At 37.8% G+C, this 27982-nt stretch overlaps 1 protein-coding gene and 1 pseudogene across 4 annotated transcripts in view; both read right to left on the bottom strand.

Annotated features, from left to right (window-relative positions):
- EDA (ectodysplasin A) overlaps positions 1-27982 on the bottom strand; it is a 421716-nt gene that overhangs the window by 275483 nt on the left and 118251 nt on the right. The window lies entirely within an intron of this gene.
- On the bottom strand, positions 6391-7064 carry LOC148106937 (chromobox protein homolog 3 pseudogene; annotated as a pseudogene).

A 27982-nucleotide genomic window follows, 5' to 3' on the forward strand; every position in this document is an offset into this window, starting at 1 on the left:
ACGGCCTGGGACCCAGTCAATAATTTGGGCTCTGGAAACCCCGCAACCTCTCTTCATCAGAATGACAAGAAGGAGAAGCCCCCCCCCCAGCAAAGAAAAGACAGTGAGTCTGTGGCCTCTGCCACAGAAATAATGGATATGGATGTAACCAAATTATCAGAAATGGAATTCAGAGTAACAATGGTCAAAATGATGAGTAGAATTGAAAAAACTATTAACGAAAAGGTTACTGAGAATATAGAATCCCTAAGGACAGAAATGAGAGAGAATCTGACAAAAATTAAAAATTCTATGAGCCAAATGCAGGCAAAACTAGAGGCTCTGACGGCCAGGGTCGCAGAAGCAGAGGAACGGATTAGTGAATTGGAGGATGGGTTAATAGAGGAAAAAATGAAAATGGAAGATGGTCTTAAAAAAATCCACGCCCACGAATGTAGGTTACGGGAGATTACTGACTCAATGAAACGATCCAATGTTAGAATCATCGGCATCCCCGAGGGGGTGGAGAAAAACAGAGGTCTAGAAGAGATATTTGAACAAATTGTAGCTGAAAACTTCGCTAATCTAGCAAGGGAAACAAACATTCGTGTCCAAGAGGCACAGACGACCCCTCCCAAGCTCAACCACGACAAACCTACGCCACGTCACGTCATAGTGCATTTCGCAAATATTAGATCCAAGGATACAGTATTGAAAGCGGCCAGGGCAAAGAAATTTCTCACGTACCAAGGCAAAGGCATCAGAATTACGTCAGACCTGTCTACACAGACCTGGAATGAGAGAAAGGGTTGGGGGAGCATTTTTAAAGCTCTTTCAGAGAAAAACATGCAGCCAAGGATCCTTTATCCAGCAAGGCTGTCATTCAGAATTGATGGAGAAATAAAGACATTTCAGAATCGCCAGTCACTAACCAATTTCTTAACCACGAAACCAGCCCTACAGGAGATATTACGGGGGGTTCTATAAAAGTAAAAAGGTCCCAAGAGTGATACAGAACAGAAAGTCACAGCCAATACAAACAAAGACTTGACTGGCAACATGGCAACATTAAAATCATATCTCTCAGTAATTAGTCTTAATGTAAATGGTTTGAACGATCCCATAAAACGCCACAGGGTTGCAGATTGGATAAAAAGAAATGACCCATCCATTTGCTGTCTACAAGAGACTCATTTCAAACCCAAAGATGCATTCAGACTGAGAGTAAGGGGATGGAGTACCATCTTTCACGCAAATGGACCTCAAAAGAAAGCTGGGGTAGCAATTCTCATATCAGATACATTGGATTTTAAACTACAGACTATAGTTAGAGATGCAGAAGGGCACTATATTATTCTTAAAGGAAGTATTCAACAAGTGGATATGACAATTATAAATATATATGCCCCCAACAGGGGAGCAGCAAGATACACAAGCCAACTCTTAACCAGAATAAAGAGACATATAAATAAAAATACATTAATAGTAGGGGACCTCAACACTCCACTATCAGAAATAGACAGAACACCCTGGCAAAAACTAAGCAAAGAATCAAAGGCTTTGAATGCCATACTCGATGAGTTGGACCTCATAGATATATATAGAACACTATACCCCAGAACCAAAGAATAATCATTCTATTCTAATGCCCATGGAACATTCTCAAGAATAGACCATGTTCTGGGACACAAAACAGGTCTCAACCGATACCAAAAGATTGAAATTATCCCCTGCATATTCTCAGACCACAACGCTCTGAAACTGGAACTCAACCACAAGGAAAAATTTGGAAGAAACTCAAACACTTGGAGACTAAGAACCACCCTGCTCAGGAATGACTCGATAAACCAGGAAATCAAAAATCAAATTAAACAATTTATGGAGACCAATGAGAATGAAAATACAACAGTCCAAAACCTATGGGATACTGCAAAGGCAGTCCCAAGGGGGAAATACATAGCCATCCAAGCCTCACTCAAAAGAATAGAAAAATCTAAAATGCAGTTTTTATATTCTCACCTCAAGAAGCTGGAACAGCAACAGAGGGACAGGCCACATCCACGCACGAGGAAGCAGTTGACCAAAATTAGAGCTGAAATCAATCAAGCAGAAACCAGAAGTACAGTAGAGCAGATCAACAGGACTAGAAGCTGGTTCTTTGAGAGAATCAATAAAATTGACAGACCACTGGCAAGACTTATCCAAAAGAAAAGAGAAAGGACCCAGATTGTTAAAATTATGAATGAAAAAGGAGAGGTCACGACGAGCACCATTGAAATTGGAAGGATTATTAGAAATTTTTATCAACAGCTATATGCCAATAAACTAAGCAATCTGGAAGAGATGGAATCCTTCCTGGAAACCTATAAACTACCAAGATTGAAACCGGAAGAAATTGATTTCTTAAACAGGCCAATTAATTATGAAGAAATTGAGTCAGTGATAAACAACCTTCCAAATAACAAAACTCCAGGCCCGGACGGTTTTCCTGGGGAATTCTACCAAACATTCAAAGAAGAAATAATACCTATTCTCCTAAAGCTATTTCAAAAAATAGAAACAGAAGGAAAGCTACCAAACTCATTCTATGTGGCCAATATTACCTTGATTCCCAAACCAGGCAAAGACCCCATCAAAAAGGAGAATTACAGACCGATTTCCCTAATGAATATGGACGCCAAAATCCTCAACAAGATACTTGCTAATAGAACCCAACAGTACATTAAAAGGATTATCCATCACGATCAAGTGGGATTCATACCTGGGATGCAAGTGTGGTTCAATATTCGCAAATCAATCAGCGTGATACATCATATCAACAAGAAAAGACTCAGGAACCATATGATCCTCTCAATCAATGCCGAAAAAGCATTTGACAAAATACAGCATCCTTTCCTGATTAAAACCCTTCAGAGTGTAGGAATAGAGGGTACATTTCTCAATCTCATAAAAGCCATCTATGAAAAGCCTACTGCAAATATTATTCTCAATGGGGAAAAGCTGGAAGCCTTTCCCTTAAGATCAGGAACTCGACAAGGATGCCCACTCTCGCCACTATTATTTAACATAGTACTAGAAGTCCTTGCAACAGCAATCAGACGACAAAAAGGGATCAAAGGTATTCAAATTGGCAAAGAAGAAGTCAAAATGTCTCTCTTTGCAGGTGACATGATACTCTATATGGAAAACCCAAAAGAAGCCACTCCCAAACTATTAGAAGTTATAGAGCAATTCAGTAACGTGGCAGGATACAAAATCAATGCTCAGAAATCAGTTGCATTTCTATACACGAATAACGAGACCGAAGAAAGAGAAATTAGGGAATCCATCCCATTTACAATAGCACCAAAAACCATACGTTACCTTGGAATTAACTTAACCAGAGATGTAAAGGACCTATATTCTAGAAACTATAAATCACTCTTGAAAGACATTGAGGAAGACATAAAAAGATGGAAAGATATTCCATGCTCATGGATCGGAAGAATTAACATAGTTAAAATGTCCATGCTACCCAGAGCAATCTACACTTTCAATGCTATCCCGATCAAAATACCAAGGACGTTTTTCAAAGAACTGGAACAAACAGTCCTTAAATTTGTATGGAAACAGAAAAGGCTCCGAATCTCCAAGGAACTGTTGAAAAGGAAAAACAAAGCTGGGGGCATCACAATGCCGGATTTCGAGCTGTACTACAAAGCTGTGATCACAAAGACAGCATGGTACTGGCACAAAAACAGACACATAGACCAATGGAACAGAATAGAGAGCCCAGAAATGGACCCGCGGCTCTTTGGGCAACTAATATTTGATAAAGCAGGAAAAAACATCCGGTGGGAAAAAGACAGTCTCTTCAATAAATGGTGCTGGGAAAATTGGACAGCTACATGCAAAAGAATGAAACCTGACCACTCTCTCACACCATACACAAAAATAAACTCCAAATGGATGAAAGACCTTGATGTGAGGCAGGAATCCATCAAAATCCTAGAGGAGAACATAGGCAGCAACCTCTACGACATCGGCCAAAGCAACCTTTTTCATGACACATCCCCAAAGGCAAGAGAAACAAAAGATAAAATGAATTTATGGGACTTCATCAAGATAAAAAGTTTCTGCACAGCCAAGGAATCAGTCAGAGAAACTAAGAGGCAGCCCACAGAATGGGAGAAGATATTTGCAAATGACACTACAGATAAAGGACTGGTATCCAAGATCTACAAAGAACTTCTCAAACTCAATAGACGAGAAACAAATAAACAAATCAAAAAATGGGCAGAAGATATGAACAGACACTTTTCCAATGAAGACATACAAGTGGCTAACAGACACATGAAAAAATGTTCAAAATCATTAGCCATCAAGGAAATTCAAATCAAAACCACACTGAGATACCACCTTACGCCAGTTAGAATGGCAAAAATAGACAAGGCAAGAAACAACAATTGTTGGAGAGGATGTGGATAAAGGGGAACCCTCTTACACTGTTGGTGGGAATGCAAGTTGGTAGAGCCACTCTGGAAAACAGTGTGGAGGTCCCTTAAAAAGTTAAAAATTGAGCTACCCTATGACCCAGCCATTGCACTAGAAATCACATAGGACCAGAAAATGAGAGAGCTCACTTCATGCTGTTAATGGTAAATTAGCACATGATCACAACCTAGTAGTAAAAAGGAAAGATTATGAGCGCAAACCTCTCACACATCTTCTAGAGTTTTATCCTCTTCTTCCCCACACAAAGCAGACATAAAACCATACATTTGTATCATAAACAAGCTGTTACTAAATCAGAGCCCCCAAAAAGCATTTTCTTGTATAGGTTTATTCGTAGTAATGTAGTCCACTATAGTCAGTGCAAAGAAGCACCATTACTACAGAGCCTCTAAGAGGGTATGGAAATATCTTTGTCTTTGTAATGGGATTTTACTTGAATAAAAGGAAAGATGTCCTGACAGTGAAAGTCCTAAACACAGAAATGGCTTAGAAGGAGGTTACAAAATTTCATTCCCAAGGGTATTTATTTTAAAGGAATATAAAACTACTTATTGGGGCACCTAGGTGGCTCAGTTGGTTAAACGTCTTGACTCTTGATCTCAGCTGAGGTCTTGATCTCAGGGTTGTGAGTTTAAGGACTGCTTTGGGCTCCATGCTGGGTATGGAGCCTAAGTAAAAAACAAAACAAAACAACCCCCCCCAAAACCTCCCAAAAAACTACTGACCACTGTTTACCACTATTTACAATAAAGTAAACAATATACAGTTGGATAACATTCTGATTACTCTGAAGTTATTGCTTTTCCTGGTTTCTGCTGAACTAGTAACTCAAATACTGAGAAGATTAAAGCTACATTTAAGGAATGATTTGGGGTAAAGAAAAACATGCAAGTCAAAGAATTTAGAATACAGAATTAGAATAGAGAATTAGAATTAGAAGAATTAGAATACAGAAGTTTGTTAACCCATTTATTCCAGTAGGTCTTAAATCGTCAACATCTCATCATCTGATTATGATTAGGTTTCCATGAACAAAGTCTTAGACATTCCATGAATCATGACCTTTTAATCAATGCGACACAGGATTCCAACTTCTTGAAAAGGAATGGTTCACTAGAAGGAACCTTTAAATGTCCGTTTAAGTAAGTTTTGCTTACTTAATTAAAATGCACCAGGACTTGTCTAGTTTTCTAATTTGGGTGGGGAGGTTGTTGGTAGTGATAAAATTTTCCATTTGGTGATCTTGCAAAGAAACTTGCATTTATATGACTGTAGATAGGGATATGGATTCTGATATAGCTGCTTCTAAATTGTCCAATTTATTTTATTTTTTAAATGTTTATTACATTATGTTAGTCACCATACAGTACATCCCTGGTTTCTGATGCAAGGTTCGATGATTCATTAGTTGCATATAACACCCAGTTATATTGCACCATGCAATATGTGCCCTCCTTACTAAAAAAAAATTGTCCAATTTAAATTGTTTACATATTTAAATTGTCCAATTAATCACGAAATTTGAAAGTCTAAGACTTCAGGAAAAATTTCGATTTAACTTCAAGTGATTTCTTAGGTTGCCGAAATTGATGGCATCCCAGAAACATGGGCTTACTCATGATTACAAAATGCTATTTTTGTTTTAGTGAATGTTAAAAAAAACCATTTACATATGTATTTTTATGTATACATACACACACAAAAAAAAACCCAAACAAACAAAAAACCCAGAATGGTCCTCAGGCACATGGGAGTTAAACACAAATCCTGATTGAGTAATGATTATGAAGATTTCCCCCAACATTTAGAAAAGGTGTTCTTTAATGCAGGAAAATAATATACCATAGTCTCAAATATTTTTTTCTGATAAAGGAAAGCTTTTATTTGTTCAAGCTAACCAGTGTTCCAGATGCAAAGAAAAAAAAAAAACCAACAACTCCCCCAATACTACTTCAAAATTAACATATCAAACTTCATTTTCATTAGAATGTTATTTCTTCACACAAATAAATCCAAAAACCAAGACCTAGGTTTTACATATAATATATATAAAAAGCAACACAAACAATTAGTGAGCTTCATCTTCTGGACAAGAATGCCAAGTTATTCTCTCTTCATAAAAAGCAATTACAATTTGAGGACACTTTATATTTGCCTCTTTTGCCAGCACCAAGTCTGCCTCATCTGAATCCTTTCATTTCATGAGAAACATTAATTTTCCACTGCTGTCTGTGGCACCAATTATTCCTTCAGGATCAAGACCTCTGGCAAAGCCTCTTGGTTTATCAGCAGCATCTCTTCTCTTCTTTGATTTGCTGTCATCTGATTCACTGTCAGGCACAGGTTTTCTTTTTGCACCATATTTTTCTTTATCAGCTTTTTGCAAATTAAGAAATGCTTCAATTAACTCTGGACAATCAAAATTTTCTTCAGGTTCCCAAGTACTGTCAGCATCTGCAAATCCCTTCCACTTCAGGAAATACTCCACCTTCCCGTTCACTACATGTCAGTTCAATAGTTTTTCCACCACAAATTTTTCAGGATCTACCTCTTCTACTTTTTTACTCTTTCCAATTCTGTTTCTTTCCCATTTTTTTTGCAATGTAGTTTTATTGGACTTGAAGTCTTTTTTATTGCACACTTGAAGAGCTATTATTCAACTCCTTGGAGCAGTTCTGGGTCCCGGGTCTGCAGCATCTCCCCTTTATTTATTAATGGAGATTTTGCCCTGCAAACCCTTAAATTTTTAAAAAGTAACTGAATGTATCGATCTTTTATTGAATCTTCATTTTGAAACACAATTAGAAAAATTTTTCCCCTTATGCTGGTTATAGAAGGATTTACCCATATTTTTTCCTAATACTTGTGTTGTTTCAGGTTTGTATTTAAATCTCTGACCCATTTGGAGTCTATGTTATCTTTTTCCAAATGGCTGTTCTGGTTATCTATTGATGTGTAACAAACTATCCCCAAATTTAGTGGCTTAACATAAAATTTGTTCTATTCGATTCAATAGCTCTGTGTGTAGATTTGACTCAGCTGGGCAGTTCTGCTAATCTTCCTCAGGTTCTCTTGTACAGTTGCAGTACTTGATGGCTGGGGCTGGAGTTATTTAAAGGCTTGTTTTTAACAGCAGGAAGGCAGGGCGTCTCTCCTTCCGCATGTAGTTCCAGGGCTGCTTCTCTCCATGTGCCTTTTCCATTTAGTCTTTCCAGTTAGGTAGCTGGATTGCTTCTTACTCTTTTCTTCCTTTTCTTTTCATTTTTAAACAGTTTTTATTGTGATAGATTTCATATACTATAATATTCACCTATTTATGATATGCAGTTCATTGGTTTTCCGTACACAGAGTTGTACAACCATCACCGCAATGAAACTTGAAAGTATTTTGAACATCCCAGAAAGAAACCCTGTACTCATTAGCAGTCATTCCTCATTTCTGCTGCAGCCCTCATCCCTGTTCTGCCCTCAGTCACTGATCTACTTTTCTGTCTGTATGAATTTCTATATTCTGGGTATTTCATATAACGGGGATAATACATAGTCTTTTTGACAGTTTCTTTTACTTAGCATGTTTCGAGTTTCATCCATGTTGTAGCATATATCAGAACTTCCTTTTTTAATACAAATAATAATCCATTGTACAGTGACATCACAATTTATTTATCCAAATATCTGTTGGTGGACATTTAGGTTGTTTCCTCTTTTTGGCAATTATGAATAATGCTCCTTTAAACATCTTTGTACAAGCTTTTGTGTGGACATATGTTTTGATTTCTCAAGTATACACCTAATAGTGGAATTACTGGGTCATCTGTTTAGACTTTTTTTAAAAATGCCATTAGAAATTTTATTTTCATCATGATTAAGTGTACTCTTTAATTCTCATCCCCTGTTACGCCCATTCTCCCACTGCCATCACCTCTGGTAACCATCAGTTTGTTCTCTACAGTTTTGGTTTGTCTTTTTCCCCTTTGCTCTACATATGAATGAGATCATATTGTATATTCTTTCTTTGACCAACTTACTTCACTTAACATTATACTCTCTAGCTCTCTCCGTATTGTTGTAAATGTTAATATTTCACTCTTTTGCATTGCTGAACTTTATATATATCACTTCTTTATCCATTCTTCAATAGACATTTGGACTGCTTCCATACTTTGGCTATTGTAAATAATGCTGCAATAAGCATAGGGACATATAGGTGCATGTATCCCTTTGAAATAGTGTTTTTTGTATTTTTTGGGTAAATACCCAGTAGTGCAATTTCTGGCTTATAGGGTCGTTCTATTTTTAACTTCTCAAGGAATCTCTATACTGTTTTCCATAGTGGCTGCACTAGTTCACATTCCCACAAACAGTGCCAAAGGGTTCCTTTTTCACCACATTGTTGTTTCTTGTGTTATTTTAGCCTTCTGCCAGGTGTGAGGTGATATCTCATCGTCGTTTTGATTTCTTTTTCACTGATGATGAATGATGTTGAGCATCTTTTCATGAGGCTGTTGGCCATCTATATGTCTTCTATGGAGAAATGCCTGTTCATGTTTCCTGCCCATATTTTAATTGGATTATTTGGTTTTTTAGGTGTTGAGTTGTATCAGTTCTTTATATATTTTGGATACTAACCCTTTATTAGATGTGTGGTTTGCAAAAATCTTCTCCCATTCAGTAGCTTGCCTTTTAGTTTTGTTAATGTTTCCCTCACTGTGCAGAAACTTTTTTTTTATTTTGATGTAGTCCCAATAGTTTATTTTTGTTTTGTTTCCCTTGCCCCAGGAGACCTATCTAGAAAAATGTTCCTACCACCAATGTCAGAGAGATTACTGCCTATGCTCTTTGAACGGATTTTTAAGGTTTCAGGTCTCACATTTAGTTCTTAATCCATTTTGAGTTTATATTTGTGTATGGTGAAAGTGGTCTAGCTTCACTCTTTTGAATGTGGCTGTCCAGTTTTCCCACTACCATTTGTTTAAGGGACTGTCTTTTCCCTATTGGATATTCATTCCTCCTTTCTTGAAGATTAATTGGCCATATAGTTGTGGGTTCAATTCTGGGTTTTCTATTCCGTTCCCTTGATCTATGTGTGTATATTTGTGCCAGTGCCATACTGTTTTGATCACTACAGCTTTGTAATATAACTTGAAGTCTGGAATTGTGATGCCTCCAACTTTGCTTTTCTTTTTCAATGTTGCTTTGGGTATTCAGGGTCTTCCGTGGTTCCATAAAAATTTTAATATTGTTTGTTCTAGCTCTGTGAAAAATGCGAGCTCGGGTTCTTTTTTGCATTTTGGTATTTTTATAGGGATTGCATTAAATGTGTGATTGTTTTGGGTAGTATGGACATTTTAATAATATCTGTTCTTCCAATGCATGAGCACAGAATGTCTTTCCATTTCTTTGTGTCATTTTCAATTTCTTTCATCAGTGTTTTTATAGTTTTCAGAGTACAGGTCTTTCACCTCTTCAGTTAGGTTCATCCCTAGATATTTTATTGTTTTTGGTACAATTGTAAATGGGATTGCTTTATTTCTCTCTCTGCTGTTTCCTTATTAGTGTACAGAAATGCAGATTTCTGTACATTGATTTTATATCCTGCAACTTTACTGAATTCATTTATTAGTTCTAGCAGTTTTTTGGTGGAGTCTTTTGGATTTTCTATATATAACATCATGTCATATGCATGTAGTCAGTGTTTTGCTTCTTCCTTACCAACTTTTATGCCTTTTATTTCCTTTTGTTGTCTAATTGCTGTGGCTAGGACTTCCAGTACTATGTTGAAGAAAAGTGATGAGAGAGGTCATCCCTATCTTGTTCCTGACCTTGGGGGGAATGCTCTCAGTTTTCCCCCATTGAGGATGATGTTGTCTGTGGGTTTTTCATATAAGGCCTTTATTATATTGAAATATGTTCCCTCTAGATCTACTTTGCAGAGGGTCTTAAACATGTCAAATGCTTTTTCTGCATCTATTGAAATGATATGATTTTTATTCTTTCTTCTATTGATGTGACATATCACACTGAATTTTGTGAATACTCAAACATCCTTGCATCTTGGGAGTAAATCCCATTTGATTGTAGTGTATGATTTTTTAATATGTTGTTGGATTTGGTGCTAATATTTTATTGAGGATTTTGCATCTATATTCATGACATAAAGGACTTAGAAGGAGGGTACAAAATTTCATTCCCAAGGGCCCTTTATTTTTTCTTATTTTTTAAAGATTTTATTTATTTATTTGACAGAGGGAAACAGCCAGCGAGAGAGGGAACACAAGCAAGGTGAGTGGGAGAGGAAGAAGCAAGCTCCCAGTGTTGGAGCCTGACGTGGGGCTCGATCCCGGAACGCCGGGATCATGCCCTGAGCTGAAGGCAGACGCTTAACGACTGAGCCACCCAGGCACCACCCAAGGGCCCTTTAAAAATAAGAGATGTGTCTTTCTAGAAAGGTTTAGGTAGAGTTGAGCCTAGAGGGAGGAAGATGGATGAGACCCCTCCAAATCCATGCAGCCCTATAACTCTAAAAAGGGTCTTAACTCTGTGTATTCCACAGATGGAATAAGATAAATATGCCATTTATAATTACTATCATGATCCATCCACAGATGCTGACGTTTGCCATTTGAGGTTCATAAAGCACCACTCAGTATACTATATAAAGAATGAAATTATATGTCTTTTGGATGGGAATGCTTGGGATAAAATGGGAGGAAGGAGGAAATGTCTTGGTTAATAGGAAAAAAATATGTGTAGCAATAAAAAAAATTAAAGTTACTTCAAGAGGAAAATAAACTATAAAAGCTTTTTTACTTCATCCATTCTCCTGACAGAAGTGACAGCTCCCTCTCCTCCAAAACAGAAAGAAAGAAAGGAAGGAAGCTCAGTGAGCTTTCTAAAAGGACATCATTTCTAAAAGGACACAAGAGTTATATTTAGCTTTGGAAAAACAGTGGTTTTCAGGGACTAATATTCTATTGGATCTAATGTCAGCATGGCATTATTTCTATTATTTGTATATAGTTCAGTGTTCTTAGAGAATCTAGGGATTCTTCACCTATCTCTGGGTCTCAAGAGGTCTATATCAACTCCTGTCTTGTAGCCAGGAAAAGACTAATCAAGTCCTAACAGGTACCCCAAGTCCTACTTCAGAGCCACTCTAAACCTGTGCCTTAACTCCCAGTCAATTCCTTTTTTTGTCCTGCCCACTCTACCCAATGACCCAGTATTTTGAGACAGTCTTACATTTCTTGATTAGCCTCCTATCCAAATGCTTATTTTCTGTTATTTAACAAACACTAATATGTATAGTGTTTTAAGCACTTCATAAATATCAACACATCTAATCAGTGACACAACCTTATAAGGGAAGTTACATCATCCTCATTTTATAGATGATAAAAACTCAGGCTTAGAGAAGATTAATTAACTGACCCAAAGATCATGCTTCAAGTAAGTGGTGGAGCACAGATTAGAACCCAGGCATCTCAAGAGTCCATGCTTTTAGTTACTATACTATGCTGTCTTCACAAAGGAGACAGTCAAATAAATGATGGTTGTTGGTTTACCAATTATCCTAAAGATCCCCCGCTTTTCCCTTTTTTAAATGTAATAATATTGAAGCAATAATTCTTTAAAGGCAACCAGTATCATCAGTCCTAACACTGTTTATATGATGCACACTTACAAGATATCTATCACATGACAAGCCTTTTTAGCACAGTACTTAGTAATAAGGCTTTGCACATTCCTGGAGATGGGCAGAAACAGAACTTGCAAATCACCTTACTTCTCATCCCTTTACCTAATCAACTCCCTTTTATAAATAGAAGAGTGTATTTTTCATTTCCAAAGATTTTTCTATTACAGATTTAACAGGTGTTTCTATGGATCCTAGTAGCCTGAGGGCTAAATTAAAATATCTGGATCACAATGAAGGCAACCAAGAGACATCAAAGCCCCCCATCCCCCTGCTCCAAATCCTGAATCTTCAAGTAAAAACTTCTCTCCTGGGCCAGGCAGGATCTCTCAGGTACCTGCTAACTGCTCCCCCCACCACAGGAATGGGCTAAGCAACTTTCTACCGTCAGGCTCCTCTCCAAGGGGCTACTTTCATCCTCTTGTATTTGTACTCCTTACTGGCATGGCAGCTGTTGAACTGAATGCTGTTCGTCTGTCAATTCCTGGGCTCTGCCATTCTTATTTGGGCTTCTACATTTCCATATAACTGTCTCACCAGCTAATCCTGACCACCAACTTTCCAACACTCTATTTTGAGCTTCCCCAATACTAAAACTAGAAAGAGAGGATAGTCTTAGTTTTTTCCTTTCCTCTAGCTCCATATCCAATCCATCAGCAAGCCATATTGACTGTAAATTCAAATTATAACCCAAATCCTCCCACTTCTCTCATTCTCCATCATTACCATCTTAATCTAAGACCATATTATCTGTCTCTAGGACAAAAGTAGTTGCATCCTAACTAGTGTCCCTGCTTCCACTCTTGACCTCCTACAATCTAATGTCCACTCTGCAAACAGTAATCTTGCTAAAGTACAATCTAACCAATTACACTCTCCCTTAAAATTTTCCAGTGGTCTCCCACTAAACTCAGAACAAATCCAAATTGCTTACCATGGCCTATAAATCCCATCTGAATAATCTGGCTTCTGGTGATATCTCATACCACTCATATTTTCCCTCGGGTTCTAAGAAAGGCCAAACTCTTCCTATCTCAGGGCTTTTGAACTCACCTTTTCCTTTACCTGTAACACTCTTTCTTTCCTGACTCTGTGTGTGGCTAGATTCATCTTATCTATAAAGCTCCGTTTAAATGTTATCACCTCAAACAGGCATTCTAACCATCCTATCGTAACTATGCTTCTCAACATTATTATCTTTATCTTACTATGCTGATTCTTCTTCATATTGATTACCATCTGACATTTTTCTTAACTATCTTTGAAATTTGTTGCCTGTACCATCTCCAACAGTAGGCCTGTAAGTTCTAGGAAGGTAGGGACTATTTCATTCATAGCTGTATCTCTAGTGCCTAAATTCTCAGAACATATTTTTGGAAGTGAGGAAGCAGCTGCCTATTGAGTGCATGGAGGAAACCTCTGTTGGTGTTACAAACCTCTTACAGAAGCTTGGGCCTTCCTCAGGTTGTCCCTCCCTATGGCTATATTGGACATCAAATCCATTCCCATGTGGGACCAGAGCAGTATCAAGTATTTCTCCTCATTCTATTTGTACGGGCCAGGAAAATATGGCCCACCTCTTTTCCCATCATTCAGAGGCTAGTGCCTCTCTTCAATTTCTTTTTTTTCCTGGTGCCAACAGAGGGGAAAGGAACCCCCTTTTGCCAGCAAAACCTTCATCTTTTTCTATCTGCCCTTCCTTGCCAGAGTTAAGACTTCTCTCTCTTCACTCCAAAACATTTTTGCTCCCACTCCAAGCCAGGCTTTATATGCCCAAGAATCCAATTTGTACCCTCTTTTCTGCTCTGAAAAAGAGCATACTGGAAGTCACAAAAGATGTTTTGTGGGCAAAAAAAAAAAAAATAAATCCTAATAGATGTCTGAAGAAATCTACCCTTTCCCTTAATAAAATTATACCCAAATCTCTAAGAAGAGAAGAAACTATATGCAGGAGGATGAAAATTCAGGTGGAGGGGTGGCTAAACTTCAGACTCCTGAGCTGTAATTTCTATGTAGAAACTGTCCCTAAATTACCAACCTTAGAAGATCTGGGTAGTTTCACTAATGGAACAGTGCAGTTTCTTTAAAAGGCATACTTGCAATATTTCCATGGCAACCTGAAGCAAACATACTTCTTGCTTAGTGTTTGCATAAAGGAGAGGCAGCTACAATACAAATAATGGGAGAGAGAGAGAGAGAGAGAACGGACAAGGGAAAGAGAGAGAGAATGAGAGGGGAGACAGAATGAGAGAGAAAAAAATGAAAGAGAACAAAAGAGAAAAGGAATGAAAGGAAACAATGAGAGAATGAGAGGGGGAGTGGGAAAGGGAGGAGGAAGGGGGGAGTAGAAGATCTTGGTTTTCATAATTTAGCTTTTATGACTAAATGTTTCTGGGGCACTCAATGTTTTGGAACACTGATAAGTCACTTCCATTAGTGAGGCTTTTAGTATTTTATTTGTGGGGTCTCTTCCTTCTTAATGAGCAAAGGAAAGGTCACTTTGATGCTCCAGAGCACAGGAGAGCCAAAGTCAAAAGATTTTGGAGCTCAAACCCACGTATTTGGTTTTTTTCCTTTTGATAGCTCTGATTAAAAGTGAATCGATAGAAGACAGGAAGCAGAACCATTAGCTAGCAAGATCACCAATCTCAAATAGCATTAACTACAAGAACTGCTGATCTGATCTATTAGTGCAGTGGTTTCTAAACCTTTCTATCAATTTTTTAAAATGCTATTTCCCCTGCAAGGGCCTCCATTTCTGAAAGGCCTAACCTCCTAGACAAATGGTACTTATTAATTAATCATTCTTTAGATTTTATCAATTGAAAACATATAGCTACCCATCAGAACTTGTGAACAGTATTATCACAAGCTGACACAATTCCAAGGTAAAGCATAGAAACTGGACATGTTAATCAGTATGTTAAAACTGCTCAAATATCCCCATTCCTGCCCTTCATAGACTCCAGATTAAGTGTGATCTAAAGAATTCCACATATCTCTCCAGAGGAAAAAATATTAAGTGATGGGAAATCACATCTTTCTATCCATTGAAAAAGAGTACAGAAGTCCCAAGCAGAGAAAAAGAGGAGCTACTCACAGGATTGGTGCTATGTGGATGCCACTTTAGGCAGAATGAGAGAGAGAGAAAAAAAACATGGACTGTAGAGTGGGCAGACCTGGGGGATGACAGCCACATTCTATAACAAGAATATATCAGCTTGTGCCCTTAGGCAAGTTATTAAGTTTCAAGTACTTTACCTAAAAATGGGGTGATATCACCTACTTTAAAGCACTATTATGCAGTTCATAAGTATATAAAGCACCTAGCAGCACTATCCTCCCACCCCCACAATCACAACAACCACAAAGTCTTTTGCTTAGCCTCTTAAATCCTCTTTTCTGGAAGGTCACCTGCTGGATGGTAAAACCAATGGGTAGATACCATTCAGGGGTTCAGTTCATAGTATTTCTTTAGCTTCTTGCATTCTTTCACCAAAATTTTATCTAACATGCAGCCTTTAATTATTTGTTTCCTCTGTTAATCTTTGGGGGTACAAACATATGCTGGAGTATCTTTATAACATTGCCTTTAAGAGTTCATGCAATAGAGTCATGCATTTGATAGCTGTGTTATGACCAAAGATTACAGTAATAATTCCAAGTCTTGTGGGAGGCACAGAACTTCAGAGTAAGACACCCAGGGTCAGAATTCCATATCTACCCCTGGCTTGCTGTGTAATCTTGGAAAAGATACTTCATCTTTTTGAGCCTCAGTTTCCTATTCTGTAAAACTAGAATATAATAACCACTTCCAAATGTTTCTGTAAGGAGGAAATGAGATAATGCATGTAAAGGGTATAGCACAATGCCTGGCACAGATATTCATAACAGATTGTCAGTTTTATTATAATATCACCTTGATATGGTGAAGAGCATTACAGTAAAGCATCAAACGCACTGTTCTCCTGACACAGTACATCATTCATACATGGAAGGTTTGAGGGCTCAAAGCACGGTATCCAAGTGAATAGGAGGCATCCACTTGCTTTCTATATCAGATAGTATGGATATCCCATCATTTGTGCCCAGATAAATAATTAAACTTCAAACACAAAAAGAAGATTCTGGGAACATTATATAACAGTCTTTAAATCTGGTGTCTCATAAAATTTCTCCACCTCAAAGCAAACTGGTGCAGTCACTCTGGAAAATGGTATAGAGGTTCCTCAAAAAGTTAAAAATAGAACTAACCTAGGATCCAGCAATTGCACTACTGGGTATTTGCCCAGAGAATACAAAAACATCAATTCGAAGGGATACATGCACCCTGATGTTTACAGCAACATTATCTACAATAGCCAAATTATGGAAACAGCCCAACTGTCTATTGACTGATGAATGGGTAAAGAAGAGTTGGTAAAAATATACAATGGAATATTACTCAGCCATAAAAAGAATGAAATCTTACTATTTGCAATGACATGAATGGAGCTAGGAGAGTGTCAGTCAGTCAGGGAAAGACAATACCGTATGATTTCACTCATATGTGGAATTTAGGAAACAAACCAAATGAGTAAAGGGGGAAAAAAGAGAGAGGAAAACCAAGAAATAGAGCCATAACTATAGAGAAAAAACTGATGGCTACCAGAGGGGAGGTGGGTGGGGGATGGGTTAAATAGGTGATGGGGATTACCAATGTTCATAGCAGCAATGGCCACAATAGCTAAACTGTGGAAGGAGCCGAGATGCCCTTCAACAGATGAATGGATAAAGAAAATGTGGTCCATATATACAATGAAATATTACTCAGCCATCAAAAAGAACGATTACCCAACATTTGCAGCAACATGGACGGGACTGGAGGAGATAATGCTAAGTGAAATAAGTCAAGCAGAGAAAGACAATTATCATATGGTTTCACTCTTTTGTGGAACACAAGGAATAGCAGGGAGATCCGTAGGAGAAGGAAGGGAAAAATGAAGGGGGGGGGTAAACAGAGGGGGAAATGAACCATGAGAGACTATGGACTCTGGGAAACAAACTGAGGGTTTTAGAGGGGAGGGTGAGGGGTGGGGGGATGGGCTAGCCCGGTGAAGGGTATTAAGGAGGGCATGTATTGCATGGAACACTGGGTGTTATATGCAAACAATGAATCATGGAACACTACATCAAAAAGTAATGATGTACTATATGGTGACTAACATATCATAAAAAAATATAGGTGATGGGGATTAAGGACTGCACTTATTGTGATGAGCACTGGGTGTTATATGGAAGTGTTGAATCACTATGTTGTACACCTGAAACTAATACTACACTGTATGTTAACTAACAGGAATTTAAATACAAATTTTTTTAAAAGATTTTATTTATTTATTTGAAAGAGATAGAGACTGCCAGCGAGAGAGGGAACACAAGCAGGGGGAGTGGGAGAGGAAGAAGCAGGCTCACAGCGGAGGAGCCTGATGTGGGGCTCGATCCCATAACGCCGGGATCACGCCCTGAGCCAAAGGCAGACACTTAACCGCTGTGCCACCCAGGCGCCCCTTAAATACAAATTTTAAAAAAAAGTCTCCATTTCATGTAGCATAAAGTTCAAGTTCACTGATTCAGACCAGATGGAAATGCAACACATTTCCAAAATTAGCCACCTTAACTATTTCCAGATCTTCATGAAATAGAAACAGGCCATGGATATTCTGCTAATGCCTGGGTATTGAACATATTCACCTACCCCTAGGGTGAATTACCTGAAGACTTCATGTGGGCAGTTAACACTATCTTATACATCAATTTTTTAAATCACATAATTTTAATGATTTACTAGCACCATTTTCACTTGGCTTGTGGTGAAGGAAGGCATGAGGTATAGAAAAGACAAGTAATATCATGGTGTGACACCAAAGCATTTAATGGAAGTCAGAGACTGACTTATTATATAATCTTAGCCAGGGAAAAAAATCCAGCTGCTATATAGTATCTAATATTTAGCAATAACCACCAGATATATTGATCTACTCCTCTTCTATATCCCTTCCAAAAGTAATACCTTAGGCAATTTCCCCAATGATATATCGGAAATGAAGATAGTAGTAATAGCAATAGTGGTGATGGCGATAATAGTAGATAAAACTTATTTCAACTTCCTATTGGCCATATCCTGTTATAAACACCTAACAAGCACTAACTCACTTAATCCTCACAATACTAGAAGGGAGGTACTCTTATCTGCACTTTGTAGAAGAGGAAGATGAGGCACAGAAAAGTGAAGTGACCTGCCTGAACCACCAGAAAGTCAGAAATCAAACCTAGAATTTTGGCTCTTAATCACTATGCAAAAAGTAAGTAGCAGAAGAGCACTGGAAGGGGAATTCCACTTCCAGCCCAGATGGAGTAAAAGGGGCCAGATTTACTCTACTTCCTTAAGCGACTAGAAAACGAGGAAAAAAAGACGTAACACAACATTTTCCCAAATATCAGACAAGTAACACAGGGCTGTTATCCCCCTCAAAAAGGAAATAAACAAGGTAAGTGCAATATTTCCCCAGCTTACTGTGTGGAGGCAGTTTTCAGGCCACAGTGCAAGGAGAGGAAATTCAAACAGAGGAGCTCATGGAGTTGAAGAGACAGAGATTGGAGTTCAGAGGGGCCAATGCGGTTTGAAATTGTAGAGGGGAGTATAGGAGATGAGGGAGCTGTACAGAGACTGTGAGCTCCAAAGACACTACTAAGAGGTCTCCTTGAGTCTTTGGATGATTATTGAATCTGCATATATGCATGAGAGGAAGCTACTTAGAAGCTGGGGATAAAACCATGAGAAAGGAATGGGGGGTGATTTATAGAATAGTGGCATGAGGAGCTTGATAGCTTTAAACCCAGTAAAGAACCATAATTGGTGAAAATTATAAAAAAAGTAACAACCACTAAAACTCTCTGGAAATTGTCCTAAGGACACACAGAAAACCAAGAAACATTTCTGCAAGAAAATCTAAATTTTGGTGAGAACAGTGATAGTCTGTGGCTTTTAAAACATGATTCATCCTTTGCCCTTACCTCCCAGTTTCCCAACTCAGTGTTGACAGAAGCTACTGTGGCAGTTGTAGCCAACAACACAGGGCAGTTTCCCCCCAACTCAAAACCTAGGATTACAATGTCACATGCGGTGTGGCAGGATGCCCACCTTAATCATCCCCCAACCCTGTTTTCAGAAGCCCTAATCTGAATGGGCATGGCCAAAAGATCTGGGATCCCCTTTCTCTACTCAGGTACTACTCATAAGCCAGAAACTCTACTCCAGGCATGGCAGATCAAGAATGCCCTCGCCTCATCTTGCTTATAAGATGAAGTTCTAGACAGGAAAGCCAAGAAGTCCGGAAGCTACTACCTGCACCCAGAACACCATGAATAAAGCAGGGATATAACTGAGAAGCAGGCCAGTTAAGACTGTTTTTTAGTGGTTGCACTAGGTTGCTCTTATTACAACCTCCCTTGAAGTAATATTACATTATTTTACATACAGTATAAGAACCATATACCTTTATTTTGCCTTTTCCATCCTTTATGCTATTGCTGCCATAGATATATTTTACTTTTACACATACTATAAACCCCACAATACATTATTATTTTTACTTTAAACAGTCATTTATCTTTTAAGGAGATTTTTTTAAAAAGACTTTATTTATTTATTTGACAGAGAGAGAAAAACAGCCAGCGAGAGAGGGAACACAAGCAGGGGGAGTGGGAGAGGAAGAAGCAGGCTTCCAGCAGAGGAGCCTGATGTGGGGCTCGATCCCAGAACGCCGGGATCATGCCCTGAGCCAAAGGCAGACGCTTAACGACTGCGCCACCCAGGCGCCCCTTAAGGAGATTTTTCAAATGACAAAAGGTCTTATATTTAGCATTTATGGCACCCTATATTCCTTTATTTGACAGTCTTAACCTCCAGCTCTGGAGGAATGGTATAGATATTTTCCTAGCAGAACAGAAAGATGATAAAAATAGAGAGCTCCAGAACTCTCCCCAAGAGAACTGACTTTATTTTGAACAGAACATGAGGAAGTTCAATCCTCAGAGCACTATCGAAAACAATGGTGATAACAGTAGTGAGCCCTTAAGTAGGGGCTGGTTGCTCCATGGTACCAAAACCATGCATCAGCTAGAAGCTAAAGAGAGAGAACCAGGGAAAGATATAGCTAAGAAGAGGCTTCCCAGGGTCAGAATAAATCTCAACTATTGGTCTCAAAACTACCCCTGCAGGGGTGTGTGGGTGGCACAGTTTGTTGGGCAGCTGACTCTTGGTTTTGGGTTGGGTCATTATCTCAGGATCTCAGCCCCCACATTGGGAGCCCTGCTCAGTAGGGAATATACCTCTCTGCCCCTCCCCCTGCTCTTTCTAAAATAAATGAATAAAATCTTTAAAAATAAATAAATAAATAAATAAATAAATAAATAAATAAATATCTTAAAAAACCAAACAAACTACCCCTGGATAAGGGCCTGAATCTAATCGTATTAGATGGAATAATTTATGCCCCAGGATATTATCAAAAACAATAAAACAACCAGGTAGCAATTAATGGTGGTAATAGCTGACTGTACCAATAGAGACAGACAACAGAGAGACCAGAGAAAGAGACAAATAGGTTCTGCTAAAACGCTTCCATACCAAGGTGACTATGCACACTCCAAACCTGTACCCTCTGAAGAAATATCAGAGGCTTGACACAGTGAGGGAAATAGATTTTAATGAACTAGTACAGCTAAGTTACAAAACAAATCAACAAAAGACAACAAGAGGCAGACCAGAAAGGGGGGGGGCTGTAATCTGTATTCATGATTCTACAATAAATCATCTAAAATGTCCAGTTTTCAGCAACAGCAAAACAATACAAGACATGCAAAGAAACAGAAAAGTATGACTCATAGAAAGGGGGTAAAAAGTAGGCAATAGAAACAGTCTTTAGGAGGGCTCAGATATTGGACTTGGCAAATAAAATTTTCAAAGCAGATAGTATGAATATTTTTAAAACACTAAAGGAAACCATTGTTAAAGAAATAAAGGAAGCTATCATAACAATGCCATATCCTGGGGGATGGGCTAGACGGGTGATGGGTATCAAAGAGGGCACTTGTTGTGATGAGCACTGAATTCTATCCCAGAAACCAATATTGCACTGTATGTTCACTAACTAAAATTTAAAGTGAAAACACACACACACACACACACACAAAAATAATCCCACATCAAATACAGAATCTAAATAAATAGAATTTTTAAAACCCACATGGAAATTCTAGAGTAAAATTATAATAACTGAAGTGAAAAATTTACTAGAGGAGTTATATACAGATTTTACAGGCAGAATAAAGTATCAGTGAACTTGAAGAAAGACTGGTAAATTGTGCAATCCAAAGAAAATAGAAAATGAACCAAAATGAACAGAGCATCAGTCCAATGCTGGACTCCATTAAATAAGCCAATATATGTAAGAGATTAATAGAATGAGCTAGAAAAAGGCAGAAAAATATTAGAAATAATAGCTGAAAAACTCCACAAATTTGGTGAAAAACAGTAACCTATACATACAAAAAGTTCAATAAACTCTAAGTAAGATAAAGGTAAATAGATCCACACCCAAACAAATAACAGCAAAAATGTTGAAACACAAAAGGTTAAAATACTGAAAGCGGCATGAGATAAAGAACTCATCACACACAAGGGAACCCAATAAGTTTAACAGCTGAAGTACTATCAAAGACAATGGTAGCTGAAAAGCAGTATGATGATATTTTTAAAGTATCGAAAGGAAAGAAAAAAATGTTAACCAAGAATCTCGTATCCAGAAAAACTACCTTTCAAAAATGAAGGTAAAATAAAGATAATCCCAGAAAAACAAAGACTGAGAGAATTTGTTGCTAGCAAATCTGCCTGATGAGAAATGCTAAAAGAAGTTATTCAGACTGAAATAAAGTGACCCTGATGATAATTTGATCCCGCAATAAAAAACACAGAGCACTAGTAAAGGTAATTCTATAATTATAAAAGATACTCGAATGTATATTTTTCTCATTTCTTTTAATTAATATATTTGTATGAAAATATGTGTCATATGACATGATTGGGCAAAAAACATATAGAAATATAATAAGTTTGGCAATAGCAGCACCAGGGAGGTGGATGAGAACAAGCTGTACTGAAGTAAGGAAATGACACCCAATGGTAACTTGAATCTACAGGAAAAACTGAAGCAAATCAGAACAGTAAGAGAAAGATTAGTGTGATAAACTCTATAAGGATATACTTCCTTGTCGTTATTCTCTCAACTTCTTTAAATATAAATTCTATAAGATAATAAATATAGCATATTGTTGGGTCTGTAACATAGAGATATATAACAAATAATAATAGCACAAAAAGGGGACGCAGGATAGAGCTATACATGGGTAAGATGTCCATCTCTCACACGAATTGAGTTGGTAAAAATATGAACTAGGTTATGATAAACTAAAGGTAATGGTAAGCTCTAGAGCAAAAAGCAGGAAAGTAACCAAAATATAGTGGAAAAAAATCAAAATTATAATATTATGCTAGAAAATATTATTTTAATCAAAAGAAAGCATTAAAACACAAATAGAGGGGAAAAAGACACAAAACATAGAAAACCAAAAGTAAAGTGACAGATACAAATTCAACTACATCAGTAAGAACATTAAATATGATTTAAACAATCCAATCAAAAATCAGACATTGTCATACTGTATTAAAAAATAAGATTCAATTATATGCTGTCTATAGGACATATACATTATTTCTTAATTTTAATTTTTAGAAGTTTAAAAGTTTTTTAATTTAAATTCAATTTAATGAACATGTACTGTATTATTAGTTTCAGAGGTAGAATTTAGTCATTCATCAGTTGCATACAACACTCTGTACTCATTACTTCAAGTGCCCATCACCCAATTATCCCATCCCCCTACCCACATCCTCTCCAGCAACCCTGTTTGTTTCCTATAGTAAAGAGTCTTTTATGGTTTGCCTCCTTCTCTGTTTTCATCTTATTTTATTTTTCCTTCCCTTCTCCTATGTTCATCTGTTTTGTTTCTTAAATTCCACATACGAGTGAAATCATATGCTATTTGTCTTCCTCTGACTGACTCATTTCACTAAGCATAATACCCTTTAGTTTCATCCATTATGTTGCAAATAGCAAGATTTCATTCTTTTTGATGGCTGAGTAATATTCCATTGTGTACATATACACATCTTCTTTATCCATTCATCTGTCAATGGACATCTGGGCTCTTTCCATATTTTGGCTATTGTGGATATTGCTTCTATAAACATTGGGGTGCACATGCCCCTTTGAATCACTATGTTTGTATCCTTTGGATAAATAGCTAGTAGTGCAATTGCTGGGTAATAGGGTAGTTCTAGTTTTAACTTTTTGAGGAACCTCCATACTATTTTCCAGAATGGCTATACCAGTTTGCATTGCTACCAGCAGCGTAAGAGGGTTCCCCTTTCTCCACATCCTCACCAACATCTGTTGTTTCCTGAGTTGTTAATTTTAGCCATTCTAACTGGTGTGAGGTGGTATCTCATTGTGGTTTTGATTTGTATTTCCCTGATGACAACTGATGGTGAGCATTTTTTTCATGTGTCTGTTGGAGATTTGCACATCTTCTTTGGAGAAATGTCTGTTCGTGTCTTGTGCCCATTTCTTTTTTTTTCTTTTTTTTTTTAAGATTTTATTTACTTATTTGACAGAGAGAGCCAGTGAAAGAGAGAACACAAGCAGGGGGAGTGGGAGAGGAAGAAGCAGGCTCCCAGTGGAGGAGCCTGATGTGGGGCTCGATCCCAGAACGCTGGGATCACGCCCTGAGCTGAAGGCAGACACTTAACGACTGTGCCACCCAGGCACCCCTTGTGCCCATTTCTTGACTGGATTTTTTGGATTTTTGGGTGTTGAGTTTGACATATACTTTAGATTCAAAGATATAAATTGGTTGAAAGTAGAAGAACAGAAAAAGATATATCATGCAAACAGCAAGAAAGTTGGAGTGGCTATAATATCAAACAAAATAGATTTAAGAACAAAAAATTTACTAAAGATAAACAGGGACATTGTATAATGATAGAAAAGTCAATCCATCACAAAAACATAATAATCATAAACCATGTATGTACCTAACAACAACAGAGCTCCAAAATATATGAAGCAAAATCTAACAGAATTGAAGGAGGAAACAGGTGATTCAATAATAATAGCCAATGCCTTCAATATCCCACTTTCAGCAAGGACTAAAACAACTAGGCAGAAGACCAACAAAGATATAGAAGACTTGAACAAAACTATAAACCAAATAGACACAATAGTCATGAATAGAACACTCCATCCCAAAATAGCAGAATATAAACTCTTGTCAAACGTATATGGAACATTCCAGGTTAGGTCACATGCTAGGCCATAAAACAAGTGTCAATAAATTTAAAGACATAAATCATGCAAATAATCTTCTCTGACTACAGTGAAATGAAATTAGAAATCAGTAACAGAACTAAATTTGAGAAATTCACAAATATGTGGAAATTAAAGAACATACTTTTAAATGATCCATAGGTCAATGGAGAAATCACAGTGGAAATTAGAAAATATTTTGAGGTGTATAAAAATGAAGACATGACATCAAACTTATGGGATATAGCTAAAATAATACTTAGAAATTTATAGGTGGGTCTATATTTAAAAAGATCTCAAATCTATAACCTATCTTAAGACACTGGAAAAGAAGAGCAAACTAAACCCAAAGCAAGCAGCAGAAAGGAAATAAAAAGATTAGAATGGAGATTACTCAAATATGAATAGAAAAATAATAGGGAAAATCAATAAAAGCAACAGTTGATTATTTGAAAAGATCTAAAAAATTGAGAAACTTTTAGCTATACTGACAAGACAAAACAGATAATAATCAAATTAGTAGAATCAGGAAAGAAATAGGGGACATCACTAGTGACTTACAGAAATAAAAAATAGAATGTCTAAAGATTAGAAATATGATACCTATAATGAAAAGAATACTGAATGGGATTAACAATAGATTAAATACTGAAGAAAAAGATCAGTAAACTTGAAGACTAAGCAATAGAAATCATCCCAAATGAAGCACCAAGAGCAAAATGACTAAAAATTTCTAAAAATGAATAGATAATTGGACTCTCAATAAGATACAGGGAAAAAATAATAATAGCCAAAATTTGCCAATTTATTAAAAATGATAAACCCGAAAATTCAAGGTCAACAAAACCGAAGCACAATAAACACAAAGAGAACAAAACTAAGGTGTCCATAATCTCATTCCATTAACTAGTCATTAAGAGAAAAATGCTAAAAGCATTCAAATTAAAGGCATATTATATAGAGGAACAAAGGTAAGAATGATCATAGACATCTCATCAGAAATCACGCTATTTAGAAGGCAGTGGAGTGACTAAAGTGATGAAAGAAAAATCTGTCAACCTGGAATTTTTTACCCAATGAAGTTGTCTTTCAAAATTGAGCACTAAATACAGACTTTTTCAGGCAAACAAAAGCTAAGAGATTTAATCAGCAGCAAACCTACACTATAAAAAAAATATAAATGAAGCTCTTCAGGTAGAAGAAAAAGAATTCCAGAAGCAGACTTTGATTTATATAAAGGAATACAGGGTGCCATAAATGCTAAATATAGACCTTTTGTCATTTTAAAAAATTCCTTAAAAGATAAATGACTGTTTAAAGTAAAAATAATAACATGCATTGTGGGGTTTATAGTATGTGTAAAAGTAAAATGTATATATAGCAACAATAGCACAAAGGCTGGAAAAGGCAAAATAAAGGTCTATAGTTCTTACACTGTATGTAAAATAGTGTAATATTACTTTAAGGGAGGTTGTAATAAGAGCAACCTACTGCAACCACAAAAAACAAAGGTGTATAGCTAATAAGCCAATAGTGGAGATAAAGTGAAATCATTAAAAAAAAATTCAGTTACCTCAAAAGAAGGCAAGAATAGAGGGGAAAAAACTCTGAAGAGCAAATGAAACAAATAGAATCCAAATACCAAAATGGTAGCTTCAAACCCAAATATAACCACAATTACATTAAATGAAAATCATCTAAACATTCAAATTGAAAGCCATATATTGTCAGACTGGATTTTTTAAAAAGCACAAACTATTTATTGTCTATAAGAAACCTACTAAAAATATAAATATACAGATACGTTACAAGTGAAAGGACAAATTTCAGTTCTGGCCAAAATAGAATAAGCCAACTATAACCTATCTCTTCTTCTGATAAACAATTAAAAATGATGGACAAAATAAAAAAAATCAAGTACCTGAAGACTTAAAAGTAATCAAAACAGGTAGATTGCAAAAGGAACTTAAAACTTAGAGAAGGGGCCTGCAACAAGGTGGATGTTCTATATATTTTTTCTCTTGCAGATTTTTCTTGAGGGTGGATCCCAGTTGCAGAGCTTCACAGCAGCATAGTGACATGATTGCTGAAAATTTGAATAAAAACCCTGTATTACTAGGCAGAGTAACCATAATAGGGACTACTGTGAGCCAAAGAGTGGAATGTAATTCTGTTTTGTTTTCTCTAGCATTTTTGCCCAGTCATGGAGTTGTTTGGCAGTGATGGCTGTAAGCAACCAAATATCCAAGGGATATTCTGTCTTTCTGGCCAGAGGAACCAGGAAAGGGGCCACCATGGCCTCAAGAATGGGCTCATAGAAAACTACCTCCTGTCATGAAGATAGAAGTGTGCTTTTCCTCTGGATAAAGCCTACTAGCTAACACAGATAGTCACCTCGATTACCAGGCTCCATGCTGGGCGCCAGTTCAAACGCCAGGCTTGAACTCACAACCCTGAAACCAAGACCTGAGCGGAAATCAAAAGTCAGATGCTTAACCAGCTGAACTGCCCAGGTCCCCCACATGCTGTAGAATCACAGGCAGAGATTGTGTGAGTAAACAAAAAAGACACTAATACCGGAGGAGGAGTTAAGATGGCGGAGAAGTAGGAGACACCTTTTTCAGCCGGTCCCCCGAGTCGAGCTGGATAGGTACCAGACCAGCCTAAACAACCACGGAACCAGCCTGAGACGCAGGAAGATGCACCTGGATCTCTACAAATGAACATCGCCAGCACTGAGTATTGAGGTACGAAGCGGGGAGCCATGAAACCGTGCACAGATATCGGAAGATAAACAGAAGGGGGAGGGAGCCGCCACATTCGGACGCTGGGAAGCGGTAGCCACTTGGACAGGAGAGCGGGCGGGGCTCGCGGACGGCACCCGCAAAACAGCAGACTGAGACCGGGAGCCGAGGGCGCGCGCCACCAGGCATCTCGTGGAACACCGGAATCCCGGCGCACTCACTGGATCCAGACTGAGACCGGGAGCTACCGGAGCACGCGCGCGGGGCGGCTGGCGGCTGGCTGCGTTGGAAACACAAAGGACAGAGACGCGCTGGCCCTGGAAGTGAGGGCTGGGACACCGGGTGTGGGGCGCACATCCCGGGATGCTGCAGGGTTGAGCAGCACCAACAGTAACAGAGTTAAAGTGGCCAGAATATTAGTAGAGAACGGGCCGCAATCCCTCTGTTCTGTGACAGAGGCTGAAATTCGGCTCCTACTGCTGTGACTCTCAGAAGAGGCACAGCAAACCACCAGGGAAAGCCGCCAGAGAACAAAAGCCTGGAAATACCGGCTCAGAGAGTGCCCATCCCCATCCCCCCTCGCAGGGAACAAGGAGACTACC

Source organism: Ursus americanus, chromosome X (assembly GCF_024610735.1).
Source record: "Ursus americanus isolate L20-20 chromosome X, mUrsAme1.1.p, whole genome shotgun sequence".
Classification (NCBI taxonomy): Eukaryota; Metazoa; Chordata; class Mammalia; order Carnivora; family Ursidae; genus Ursus; species Ursus americanus.